The sequence below is a fragment of the Miniopterus natalensis genome, chromosome 6 (genome assembly GCF_054644295.1).
Source record: "Miniopterus natalensis isolate mMinNat1 chromosome 6, mMinNat1.hap1, whole genome shotgun sequence".
Classification (NCBI taxonomy): Eukaryota; Metazoa; Chordata; class Mammalia; order Chiroptera; family Miniopteridae; genus Miniopterus; species Miniopterus natalensis.
Genome location: NC_142086.1, coordinates 27912475 through 27925736, shown reverse-complemented (window position 1 = coordinate 27925736; position 13262 = coordinate 27912475). Strand labels below are relative to the sequence as shown.

General features: G+C 39.5%; 1 protein-coding gene across 1 annotated transcript in view; it reads left to right on the top strand.

The window, feature by feature from the left end:
• CMSS1 (cms1 ribosomal small subunit homolog) overlaps positions 1-13262 on the top strand; it is a 342712-nt gene that overhangs the window by 95426 nt on the left and 234024 nt on the right. The window lies entirely within an intron of this gene.

Here is a 13262-nt window from a genome sequence, read left to right as displayed (position 1 = left end):
GTTCACGGGGTTAGCCTGGGACAAGCTGCCACTGCCCATTGCTCCTGGTCGCAAGCCTCATGAGGAACCTTAGAGAAAGAAAATTCACTCGTAAAGGAGATTCAAGCGGGCATGCCCCAAAGAGGACACACCAGGAAATTTTAAGTCATTTTTTCAAATAAGTTTTCAATTCCTTGCTGTCTTTTTGTGCCAACATCCCCATGATGTGATTGTTGATATGCTTGAAGTTGTCCCCAGAAGCTCCTTAAACTATTCTCATTTTTTTTGGATTGGGTGTTTTCTGCTTCATCTTCCAAATTGTTGATTTGGTCCTCTGCTTTGTCTGCTCTACTGTTGATTCCCTGTAATGTATTCTTCATTTCAGTTAGTGTGCCCTTCATTTCTAAGTGATTCTTTTTTTTGTTTCTATCTCCATTTTTATCTCTTTGTTGAAAATCTCACTGAGATCATTGAGCAGCCTTATAACCAGTGGTAGATTGCTTGTCTCCATTTTGTTCTTTTTCTAGAGTTTTGTTCTGTTGTTTCAGTTGTGACATGTTTCTTTGTCTCCTCTTGTTGCTGCCTCCCTGTGTTTGTTTTTGGGTATCAGGTAGAGCTGCTGTGTCACCCTGTCTCAGTAGAATGGCCTAATATAGTAAGTGTCCTGTAGGGCCCAGTGGCACAGCAGCCTCCCTAGTCACCCAAGCTGGGCCCTCCAGGTGCCCTCCAGGTGGACTGTGTGCATCCTCCTGTTGTAGTTGAACCTTGATTACTGTCAATAGAAGGGATTTTCCCCCAGGCCAATCAGCTATGAGGACTGGCAGTGACCATAGCAGAGGATCTGCTGTGCAGGGGCTAACACACAGAGCAGGACTCGCTTTATTGGGACTCTGGTGCTGGCTGATTCTGCCCCTTGAGTGTGTTGTGGAGGTGGTTGGTTGTTGCTTCAGTGCAGTCCACCTAGTGCGCTGGCTCTGGGGCCTCCCAGGAGGTGCAGGCCAAGATTAGTCTCTGTCTGTGCCCCGCCTGTGGCCACCCAGCGGGAACTACAAAGCCATCTGCAGATGGCTGCTACTTGTGCTGGGCTTGGAGATGCCTGGGAGAGGCCAAGCTGCAAGTCAAGGCCAGCTGCCGCTAGTGTCACTAGTGCTGCTGCTGGGGACACTTAGCAAGAGGTATGGGGTACACAGAGGCCAGATGCTGCTTATTTGAGAGATTTTAGGAAAATCAGCAGCATGAGCCAAGACAGGCCATTTGTATGAAAAAGACACTGGAAAGGGCTTCGGTGGGCCCCAAAGTTGGGTGGGGCTGGGTTTCAGGGAACTACAGGGGGTGGGTGGGGTGGAAGAGTGTTAGCCAGGTTGATGGAGACTTAGATATGGTGCCTGCTTCTGTGGGGTTTGGCTCAGGAAAGGAACAATGGCCTCTGCCAGGACTTTTGTCTGGGAGAAAACTGCCCCTCCACCTCTCATCCTGCAGTCTGACAATTCAGTTCCTCCCCATATGTCCCTGGCACCTTTCAGCTGTTGCTGCAGCACAGCTCAGAGCCAGTGAGTCGAGTAAGTCTGTGTGTGGGTCCTTTAAATAAAATGCCTGGGACTCCAGCAGCCTTGGATCTCACTCTGCCACAATCCCTGCTGGTTTTCACAGCCAGAAGTTTTGGGGCTTCTCTTCCCTGCACTGGAACCCTGGGCTGGGGGTACTGGTGTGAGGCTGGGCCCCCTGGCTTCTCAGGGTGCGGGGGGCCTCTGCAGCCAAATATCCCTCCCTGTTTTTAACTGCCACACATGGGAGTGAGACCAGCCTGTTGGCGTCTCCGCCCCTCCTACCAGTCTCACTGTGGCTTCTTCTTTATATCTTTAGTTATAGGAATTATGTTTAGCTAGATTTCTGGATGCTTTTAATGATGGTTGTTCTTTAACTTAGTTGTAATTTTGATGTAGTTGTTGAAGTTTCTAGTATTGCGGTTACCTATGCTGCCATCTTGACCAGAAGCCCAGTGGTTTTTTCTCTTTAATTGCACTTATATTTGGTCCTAGCTATTGACACAAATGGTAACTATTCCATTTTGAGATTTCTCTGCTATCTTTGAAGGAAATGTGTACTAAACATTTGATAGCCACATGCAGTATTCTTTTGAGTACATTTTCCTTTACTTATATAAATTCCAGTTTTTATTATGGCATGAAATGACTTGAATGTCATATTTACTCAGAACAAAAAATGCATGATATGAAGTGACAAAACTGAGTTAGAAATTACTTACTTTTAAGAAAACATGTACTCAGCCTCATAAATCCTGCTAATATGTTTCTTCTGAAATATCTTCTTAAGATGTAAATTACTTATTTGCCAGACATCTCTGACATTTCATGCTGTTACTGGGAAGTTCACAGAAATAAATTGAAAGCGCTATGGGCATAAATGTATGTGCATGATAAGTAGGGAGGAAATGAGAGTTGGTGAGTAGAAATTGAGTTAAATAGGAGAAATTGGTATGGAATTCTTACACACTCCAAACCAACTGAATTAGTAGAGAGGGAATTTGACAAAGTGAAGCTTGGATTCCACAGTGTTAAACAAATTTAAACTTGTCAGGATCATGTAACGCCAGAGCTATACACGTTATGAACTGTTGCTGAATCATTCACGTGGTGGGAAAGGTGAGCCAGGAGCCTGGATTTGAACTTTAAGGCTCGGTGTAGGATTGTACTGAGGGAGGAAGTTTCAGCTATCTAGAGAAGGACTTACAGAATCAGTGTTTGGAAGACCAGTGATGCTAGGCCCTCAAAACCTGACTTTGATGGGGAAAAGGAAATGTACGGATGTATTGAAATATATTGAAATATATTGACAATGGCAAAATAGTCTTTCAAAAAATGTTGTGTTTAAGTATAGTTTCGATGATATGTTAGAATTTTTCCTTCAGAAGAAACATTTCTCTAAAATCAAAGTCCAAGTCAGTAGGAAAGTCTGATTCATCTTACTAACATTCACTTTACATACTTTTAAACATAGTATCATGTTAAAAATGAGAACAGATTCAAGATTAACCTCATGCAAAGTTATAAAGTAAGACATGCTACTCTCTTTCATTGTTAATAATAATATAAAGTGTCTATTTATAGAGCACTATTTAGCTACAGTTTTCAAATCCTTACAAAGGTTCATAACTTTGACCCACTAATTCCATATCTAACAACTTATTCTCAGGGAACAATCAGGAAGGTGTGAAAATTAATTGGAGTCTGAGGCTTTTCATCATAGTGTTCTTTATAAAAGTGAAAAAGTAGAAGGAATCGAAATGCCCACAGTAGAGAATTTGTTAAATAAATTATGTCTGTATGAAGCAGTATTATTTGTGTACTTAAAAATTGTGGTATAGCCCAGCCAGTGTGGCTCAGTGATTGAGCATTGACTCAAGAACCAAGAGGTCACTGGTTCAGTTCCCAGTCAGGGCACATGCCCGGGTTGCAGGTGGGATCCCCAGTAGGGGTGTGCAGGAGGCAGCCAGTTGATGATGTTTCTTTCTCATCGATGTTTCTATATCTGTATCCCTCCTTGTTGGTGATTTAGGAAAATGTTATGATGTTTTCGTTAGTGGGGAAAAAAAAATAGGATACCAAAAATGTATAAGGTATGAATGGAGAAAGTTGTTTTTATCTTTTGTTGTAGTTACTGTTTATGATGTTTTTAACTTTAAAATCATACATAGGATCATTCTTTCTTCCTGTGCCTTGATGAAGGACCTGCCTGCCCTCTTTTCTGTCTACTCTCTCTGCAACAATCACAGAGTTTTCCAGCTTGTTCTGCTTCCCCTATCAAAATTGATTTCGTTTGTATACTACTATTCTCCACAGCTGGGCTAAGTCAAGAGAACTAATTCAGAACTAATTCATAAAATATTAATGGAAAATAATAGATTAAAATGTAACAACTTTTCCTACATTTCCGTCACTTATTCAACAAACTGTATTTCCATGCTTTTGACTTTGCAGAAGGAACTGTGAAAAGTAAGCACACTTATCAAAAAGTGAGAATACTTGATTTTTCACAATCACTTTAGGCAAGCAGATGTGATTAGTGTAGGGATCTTGCGACAGTGTCAGGCCAGAAAGCAAGTGGAGTCTTTTGGTGCACTTAAAAACCACCCCATTGGGTGAGTCTTCATTTTGTATATGTGGTAGATTGTGCTCTTCATAATACCATTATATTAATATTTCTCTTTAAGTAGAATGATTTCCAAAAGGGGAACTTTTCTGTTGTCATTGTACCTGCAACACAGCATTCCACTTGCTTTTGTGTCTCTTTGCTCCACACTGAAGTGTATGCCCCTTGAAAGCTCTTACTTACCATCCTTAGCAACCCCCATAAGAATCTAATTAAATGCCTTCTTGGCAATCCTAAAAATGCCCAGTGGAGTGACACGGGGTATGTAAAAAATAACCTACTTTGCAGAAAGGCAAATTTGAAGAAAGTCGCAAATGCTTACTGAGTGCTTCCTATGTGTCAGACACCATACTTAGCACTTTCTATGCAGTACATAATTTAGTAATCACAAGAACCTGAGATCCATATCATTTTTTTAACAGATGTGGAAACTGAGACTTACAGATAGCTAGTGGGATCAGATGAGCAGATGGGAACATGGTTCAAACTCTTGTTCTGTGAGTCTGTGCTTTTAATTCCAATACCCTACCCCTTTCCAAGGAAAGGCCTCTCTGGGAGGTGATATTTACTCCCCATTTATGCCAGGCATCTCCATCCTCATGACCGGCCAAAGCTGTTTGGCTTCAAATTCTCATGAGGGAATAATACACTTGCCAGGAAAGTTTACCTGCAAGTTGCAAATTCAGGATATAGTCTATTTCTGTTCCACCTTGATTTCCATTTATGAGGCAAGAATTTCCATTTTTATATGGTTTAATGACTCTTTTCCTCTTTATATTTTATAATCAGATGGAACAGAAGTTTTGAGGTTGCCTTTCCACATTCAGTCTTTGGCTTCCTGTTTTAAAGGACTGATAAACTACTGGTAGCTGTGAGCTGGTTAGATGTATTTATCCAGTGCTTCATGTATGTCCTTCATTTTCCTAGGGCTGAGCTGGATATTGGATAATTACAGTTCTTAATGTCCTTTTTGCCTCACCTTCCATAATGTTGCAACAGTGGTGTCAGTACCATGGTATGAACACCTGAATCCTCATTGAATCTTCCATCTACAGATTATTTTTATGAGGGTCTTCTCTCTTCAACTACTGTATATTGTAATTATGTCTGACATTTCTTCTAGACCTCCCACAACACGAAGCACAAGGCTTGAGCACTTGGTAATGATTCTAGGGAGAAGAGCACCAAATATATTATCAGGAGAGCCAGCTCCTAGTCTGGCTGTACGACTGTTTAGCAGCTAGATTTGGAAATTTTTTAGCTGAGACCTAATGGGCCTCACTTTTTGCAATAAAAAATTAGAGGGTTGGTCTAGATTGCTTGGTCTTTTCTAGTTTGCATTTGGAATTCAGAGATCTAGGTAATTTTTTATGGTTACCTAATAGTTTGATTCCTTGTGGTGGCATTAACAGGAATAAAAGCATTGTAAATTGACCTGGATTTGCAAAGATGATATTAAGTTCAGTTTTGAATATGTGACATTCGAGAAGCAGAAGGGGATACCTAAATCTAGATATCCTTTAAGAATGATGCCCTGGCCAGTGTGGCTCAGTTCGTTGGAGCATTGTCCTATGCACCAAAAGGTGATGGGTTCAGTTCCTGGTCAGGGCACATACCCAGGTTGTGAGTTCGATCCCCAGTCAGAGCACTTGCAGGAGGCAACCAATCATGTTTCTCTCTCACATCGATGTTTTGTTCTCTCTCTCTCTCTCTTTCTCTCTGTCTCTGTTTCTGTCTCTCTCAAATCAGTAAAGAAAAAAAAAATTAAAAATAAAGAATGAAAATACAGCCCTGGCTGAGTAGCTCAGTTGATTAGAGTGTCGTCCCCATACTTCAAGGTTTCAGGTTTGATCCTGGTCAGGTTAACAACCAAGGAATGCATAAAATAAGTGGAACAACAAATTGGTGTTTCTCTTTCTCTCAAATCAATCAATTTTTTTTTTTTTAAAGCACTCAATTTGTAAAAAAAAAAAAAAAAAAAAAAAAGGAAAAGAATGAAAATACAGATTGGATTTTAAGTTGGTGGAGGTGCTGTCATTCTCACTGACTTCTTTTGATAGCATGGATTAAAATCATAGGCTTGAAGTAAAAAGTACTTATTCATAACAATCATATAATCAAATCACTGATTTTTAGACCTGAAAGAGACATAGAAATCATATAGCCTGTCCCATTTGTTTTATACATAAGATTGGAGAATTGGGATTTACCCAAGTTACACGTTAGCTGCAAATATGGTCTGCAGACCCCAGTCCCCTATCTCTAAGTTTCTGGTTCATCCCTCAGTGTGCTTATGTTTCCTTTTAGACTGCTTTTTAATATTTGTAGTATTCTTTTGTAAACAGTAAATTCACTAATTGTGCATCCAAATACACATGCAAAATTACTTGTAAAACTTAGCTCAGCTTTCTGGGAAGGAAAAGCAATCAAATTGCATCATCACTGTATCCGAATTTTGACCTCTATAATTAAATAGTGTTGTATGGAAACCGCTGAATTGTGCAGTTACAAGGGTATGGTTTTGTGACATCTGTTGAAAGTTAAGTCATGGTGTACCGTCCTAAATGGCTTTTTGGTATTCTCAGGAGGTATTAATCTCTCTGCATCCCTGCCCAGAACCTGTATGAGGTCTGGGGTATGTGAAATATAGGCTGATCATGTTGTGATTCTCTATAGAATTATACCAAAATATGTGTTTGTGGTAGGTCTCTATATTTTTCTGACAAAGAACTGTATATCCATAACAAAGGTCAAATGGAGATCTGGCATCCATTTCACTACTTGCAAGACATAATCTCAAGAATATGTATTACACATAACTCTTTGCCAGAAAACTGAAAGGAAATGATTGCATTTGAGTACAATGTATTCTACAACAATAGTGTGCATGAAATTTAAAACTGCTGGCCTTCCAAATATGATTTTTAAGAAGTAGACTTATTTATTTTTAAAAACATTATGCCCGCTATGTTATGCTTTGTGGGATATTCTTAAAAGCTGAGATTTAAGATCAAAGAAACTAAAAATCCTAAAGATAATATTGCAAGATATTGAATTCTCTAGTACTCTAGTTTAATGTGTTTATTGATTTCTACTGAATGTTCTGTTTTCACGTGCATTTCATGTAATGTTCTTTTACCATAATACTGCCCTTTTAAAATCTACCCAGCATGATTACATAAGTGCCTTAGAAGAGTTAGTATTAAGTCTTAAACGCTTCAGTGGTGTCTCTGTTTCACATATACACAAACTAGTTGGGATTTTGTGTAGGTGGAAACCACATCTACCTCCTTCACTTAGTTATCTAGCACAGGACCTGGCATGTAGCAGGGGTGTTTTTAGTTTTATTTTTGAGTGATTGAATCAATGAATGAATGGCAAGCAGCACTAACTAGCTAATTAACTAGTTATTTAAACTAAGTAAATAAATTAATATACTCATTCATATATATGTGTGTGTGTGTGTGTATATATATATATTTCAAGGGAGTATCTGAAGCCTTTGGAGAGATGTCTTTGAAAGTTATTCAATATATGATTGACTCTTAAACACAGGTTTGAACAGTTTGGGTCCACTTTTATGCAAATTTTTTCAATAAATACCTGGTTTTGTAATTGCAAATTCAACCATGGATCGAAAACTGTATTTTTCATCTGTGGTTGGGAATCCATGGATACAGAGGGGCAACTATATGCATTTTTCTATGCCATTTTATGTAAGGTACTTGAGCATCTGCATATTTTGGTATCTGTGGGGTGGCTGGGGACCGGGGGGGGGGGGGGGGGGGGAGGCGGGTCTTGGAACTAATCCCTATGGATACTGAAGGATAACTGTAGTTAAGTTTGGGGGGAATCAAAAGTTATATGCAAATTTTCAACAGTACAGGGGTTGGTGCTCCTAACCCATGCATTATTCAAGGGTCACCTGTACTCACTCAACAGGAGTGTCAAATATTGTTCATTGTTTTAGTCACCTGTCTGATATCAATCTGGGAAACAGGCCTGTCATAGCAGAGAAGGGTTGATGATGGAAATCTTCCTTTACAAAGTGTTTCAGCCAAGAGAGAGGTAGAAGTGCTTTGTTCTTTCCTAAAACCTGAATAGGACTTAGCCCAAGGTGTGGTCAAGCCAACAACCCTTGAAGCTGGATCCCTGGTAACTTTAAAAGACTTCTCTACCCCCAGAGCCAGCACTCTCTCTAGTCACCCCTAGGTAAAAGAGGAACAAGAAATTAATTCTGCCTGTGATTCCTTCCTCATTATGTGGCTTTTGAAAAGCTACCATTTGAACTCCTGCTTTGTAGAATAGAACTATCAGTGCTAACCTAGTTGGCCAAGATGTTATGAAAAGTAATTTAACGCTTTAAAAAAATCCATGTTTGAAGCCACATTTTTATACAGAGTTGCCATAACAATACTTGCTTCCCACTTTAGTGATTATTTCAAGGTCAAAAATGCAGTAAATATATATAGTTTGTATATATGGTTTGTTTTAGTATTTTTTAAAAGAATGTATGGTTTCAAAAAAGGAAAACTTTTTTTCTTCTTCACAGCCTTTTACCCCATTGAACTGAAAAAGGAAAAAAAATATGCAAACTTTATGAAAGTACAGACAAAATTGGCATTTCACTTATGGGAAAATTTTGCAAAATTGCACTGACTAAAAGTGATTTTTGTTTTGGCTTTCCTGTGAAGCCATCCAGAAAGGCCAAAAATTACTGGCATTGCTTTTGTACAAAACCTTTCACATAGACTCCACTTGTAATTCTTCCAAGTACATAATTCAAGTCATTGGTGACACACATATCCACACATTGGAGCTGGTCAGTGAACAGAAAGTTGTCATGAAATGGGGATATTTTATCTCATGGACAGACCAAACCACACAGATTACAGCAAAGGAAACATTGCATTAACATGCTTGGGAGCAGGGTTTCCTGAGCTGATCCCTGTCCCTCAGTCCCTCAGTGGGAAAGCCAATTGTTTACTGATTACAACGAAGACATCACTTGGCAAACATTTTGGCCTCAACTCAATGTGTGACATCAGTCTCCTTTAGGATTTTCCACATAAAACGAATTCTCCAAAGAAAACACAGAAGTTGAGCCTTACTTTGAAATCTAAGGTTTTAAATTAACTATCTCAATCATGTATTTTTTATTTTTTATATTCTTTCCAAGTAGATATTATCCAACACTTAACATACAAGTGCTAAACTTTCATAGTGTTTTTCAGAGCTTCCATCAGATAGTCCTTTATAGCTGTCATCACCCAACCCCCTTTTATGGGGGTGATATCTTTCTTTGTTTCTCAGTAGAGGGTCACAGATTTGGGAGTGGTTTACATCACTTTGTTTGAGGAAGGAAGTAAACGTTATTCTTTGACCCCTTAAGACAAATTAGTCTTGCTTTTGTGGGGGGTGGCTCTGTGCTTGAGAAACAAAGTACTCTCACTAAAGTTAGAGGGACTCCATGATGATGCCTGTCTTGACATCTGTCGTTCAAAAATGAGACATGTGAATGGCATTTCACCTTATTGTATAAACACCTCCTCTGTGTATACTTAGGTGAAATTCTTAGTCTCCCCCACTTCCTGTTTCTTTAGGTGGTGTTCATTTAGTACCTTGATGCAGGTGGCCTTAATGCAGGTGGGAATGAGTTATGCCTTATGAAGCCCATAGTCTCCCGGCTGAAGGCATGAAAGCAGGGAAGGCCAGTGCATCAACAGTGCGAAAATAAGGGAGTTATGATGTTATACAGGGGGAGCAGGGGTAGAATTATCTGTGTATCATGAGTTGAGAATAGGTTTAACATTCTCACGCCCAAAGTGTTCCATCTGGAAGCTATTCCTTTGGAAACAGAAATAGGTTAGTATTCTCATATCTAATGAATGGCTAAACAGAAGATGAGAGTCCAGCCATTTTTTCCCTTTTTTTGGTAATAGTATGTTCACTTTCATTATTCTTCAAAACAAAGTCACTTTGTGTTCCATAAGACTAAGAAATACGATCTTTTAAATTTTTCCTCTTAACCCCCTTAGATGCATTTGGAAATACCATTCTTTTAAATAACGTTTTTATTTATTTTTTAGAGAGAGAGGAAGTGAGAAGGGGGAGAGAGAGAGAGAAACATAGATCAGGTAACTTTTCAGTGCACAGGACGATGCTCAACCAACTGAGCCGCACTAGCCAGGACTAGAAATACCTTTTTTTTCCCTTACATTTTTTTAAAAGCTTTTTTTTTTTTTTTTTTTAATGTATTTATTGATTTCAGAGAAAAGGAGAGGGAGAGAGAGAGATAGAAACATCAATGATAAGAGAGTCATTGATTGGCTGCCTCCTGCACTCCCCCTCCCCCCCACACTGGGGATTGAGCCCTCAACCTGGGCAAGTGCCCTGACCGGGAATCGAGCGGTGATCTCCTGGATCACAGGTCAATGCTCAACCGCTGAGCCACACCGGGTGGGCTAGAAATACCATTCTTAATACATTGATTCCATGGTGTACAATTTATTTTCATCTCACTATTTTTCTTTTCCTTTAACCCATAGCCTTTATTCACACTGATATTTTGTTCCCATTTCTCAGCATTCCTCTTTGCTCTCTATTGGTTTAAATCATCTTCACCATCTGCCTCCCACGGTTACAGTATTACTTCTGGATAACACTTTTCAGCCTTCCTCCAGAAGATAGTAAAGATATAACAGCAAATATTAGAACTATACCACCAACAGCCCTCCATGTTCCTACCCTAAATATGTATGTTTGCCTTCTCCATTAATGTGGTAAGCCCCCTGGGCAGGGACAGCCAATACCTCTCTGTTCTATGTTAGGCAGCACTCTGACCATGGTCAATAAATGTTCATAATAATGAAAGATGAAAGGAAACATTGGTGTTCAGCAACTTAGTGCCAAATAAATGTGGAGGCCAAATGAGGCCATGGGTGCCAAACCACAAGGGTTTGAAATACTATTTAATGTGACATTGTCTCATTGAATAACAAATCTTATGTTATGATGTTTGAGTCAAATCTTCCCTTGGTGCCAGACTTCTTATGCTCCTTTAATCTGCCCCTGAAGATATTTCAAGTTCATGAGGGGCAGAGTAACAAGATCCCAATCTATGCAGTAAGTAGAGGACAAACCTGGTGAATGTGGAAAATGAAACTGGGGTGAGGGCCATGGATTCTTTGGCACTCTGACCAAGTGTCTACCATGAAGTACATTGAAAAGACGTAAAAGTGTGCCATTAGCCTAGCTATTATGTAACTTCAGTTACCTATCTAAAATATGAATTGTAAGTAGTTAAATAAAGCAGTTGAGACTACTGGTGTTTTAGAAAAGGGAGCTCACAAGTAATTTTTTTCCTATACTTTGTAATTGTTAGAATTCAGCATCATTGGCTCTGTAATCCATCCAACTATACATGAACAAGTGAAATGATGATCCAGTAAAAATGTGACATTGCAAAGGTTGGTTATTTTCTCTTTGCAGTAGAGGGCCAGTTGTCCTTTCATTTAATACGGATCCCATACTTTCTACATGGATTCAGAACAGGGAGATAAGGGTGGAGCAAAATAACCTGCCCTCCATATGGTAATAAAATATTTACCAACCAATCTCCATTTTTGCAGCCAAGTTTCTCAAAATACTAGTTCACATTTTCAGTTTCTATGTCCTCATGTCTTATTTATTCTTCAAAGCATAGTGATTGGCTTCTTCCCTCCCTGTTCTATTGAAAGGGTGCAAGTCCCTCACTTTTCTTCCTTGTTGCCAAATTTTCGGACATTTTATCATCCTTCTGTGTTATTTGCTGTTATTCAGCTGCTTAGTCTTTCTTGAAAGTCTTTCCTTGCTTGGTTTCTTTGCTTTCTTTCTCTTCTGGTTCTTCTAACCCTTCTCCATTCTTTCTTAGCTTCCTTTCTTAACCTCTTTTCCTCCAGAAGACCACCAAACATTGGTGTTTTCTAGAGTTCTTTTCTCAGAATCCTCTCTCCTCACCACACCAACACCCGAAGCTTTGGCTGTCACCAGCTGCAAAGTCACATCACTAGCCCATCCTTTTCCAGTCGTGTATTTTCAACTGTGGATTGTCTTTAGACATACTGTCCTCCCCACTAAATGCTGGAATACACTGGGTAGCTCACACTCCACATGTCTAAAACAGAACTCATCTTCTATCCACACCTCCACTTTTTCAACCATCCTCCCCTACCAAAATCCTTCAGCGACAAAAAGCTGTGTCCCATTCCTGTATTCCATACCTTGGTGAATAGCGAGTACTTCTCAGTAACTCCCTTTATTCTGCTCTCCAGTCTTGTTAGTCACTAATTCAAATTAACTATACATCGTAAATATTTCTTATTTACACTCCATCCTCTCTAACCTCATAGCCATTGGGAAAAAATACCCTCCTCCTGTCTTTCCTCCCTATTGCCTTAATGGTTCTTTAAGAAAACATACCTGGTCAATTCATTTCCCTTCTTACAATTTTTCATTTGCTCCTTACCAACAGTATAAAATCCAGTTTTTGTGGCTAGCCTTTCCTTTTCTCATCCTGCAATTCCATTTTGTCCTGTAGCTATGTGCAAAGCTTGAGTTCCCTCAGGACCCATATGGCTTTCTTTTTTAATTTTAATTTTTTAAAATTGATTGATTTGAGAGAGGGACAGACAGAAACATCAATTTGTTGTTGCAATTATTTATGCATTCATTGGTGGTTTCTTGTCTGTGCCCTGACCTGAGATCGCACCATCAAACTTGGCATATCTGGACGATGTTCTAACCAACTCAGCTGCCTGGCCAGCCCCATACTGTTTTCATAACTGTCTGATGTGACCCTTGTTTCTGCCCCTGCCTTGTATATAGTTTTCATTCTTGTTTGCATAGGGTCTAAACCCGTCACCTCCTCTGCGCAACTTTTGCAGGACAATTCCTTGCAGAATAGGTGTCCAACATTTATGTTTCCACAGTCCTTACTACACCTGGTTATTCTTGCATTGTACTTAGAGTGTCTTCAAACACATCTTTGTCGTCACCCTGGACCATGAGATCTTTTAGACAGAGGCTGTGTCGTATTCACCCTTTTGTCCTTGTATCCCTGGTACCGTACCCAG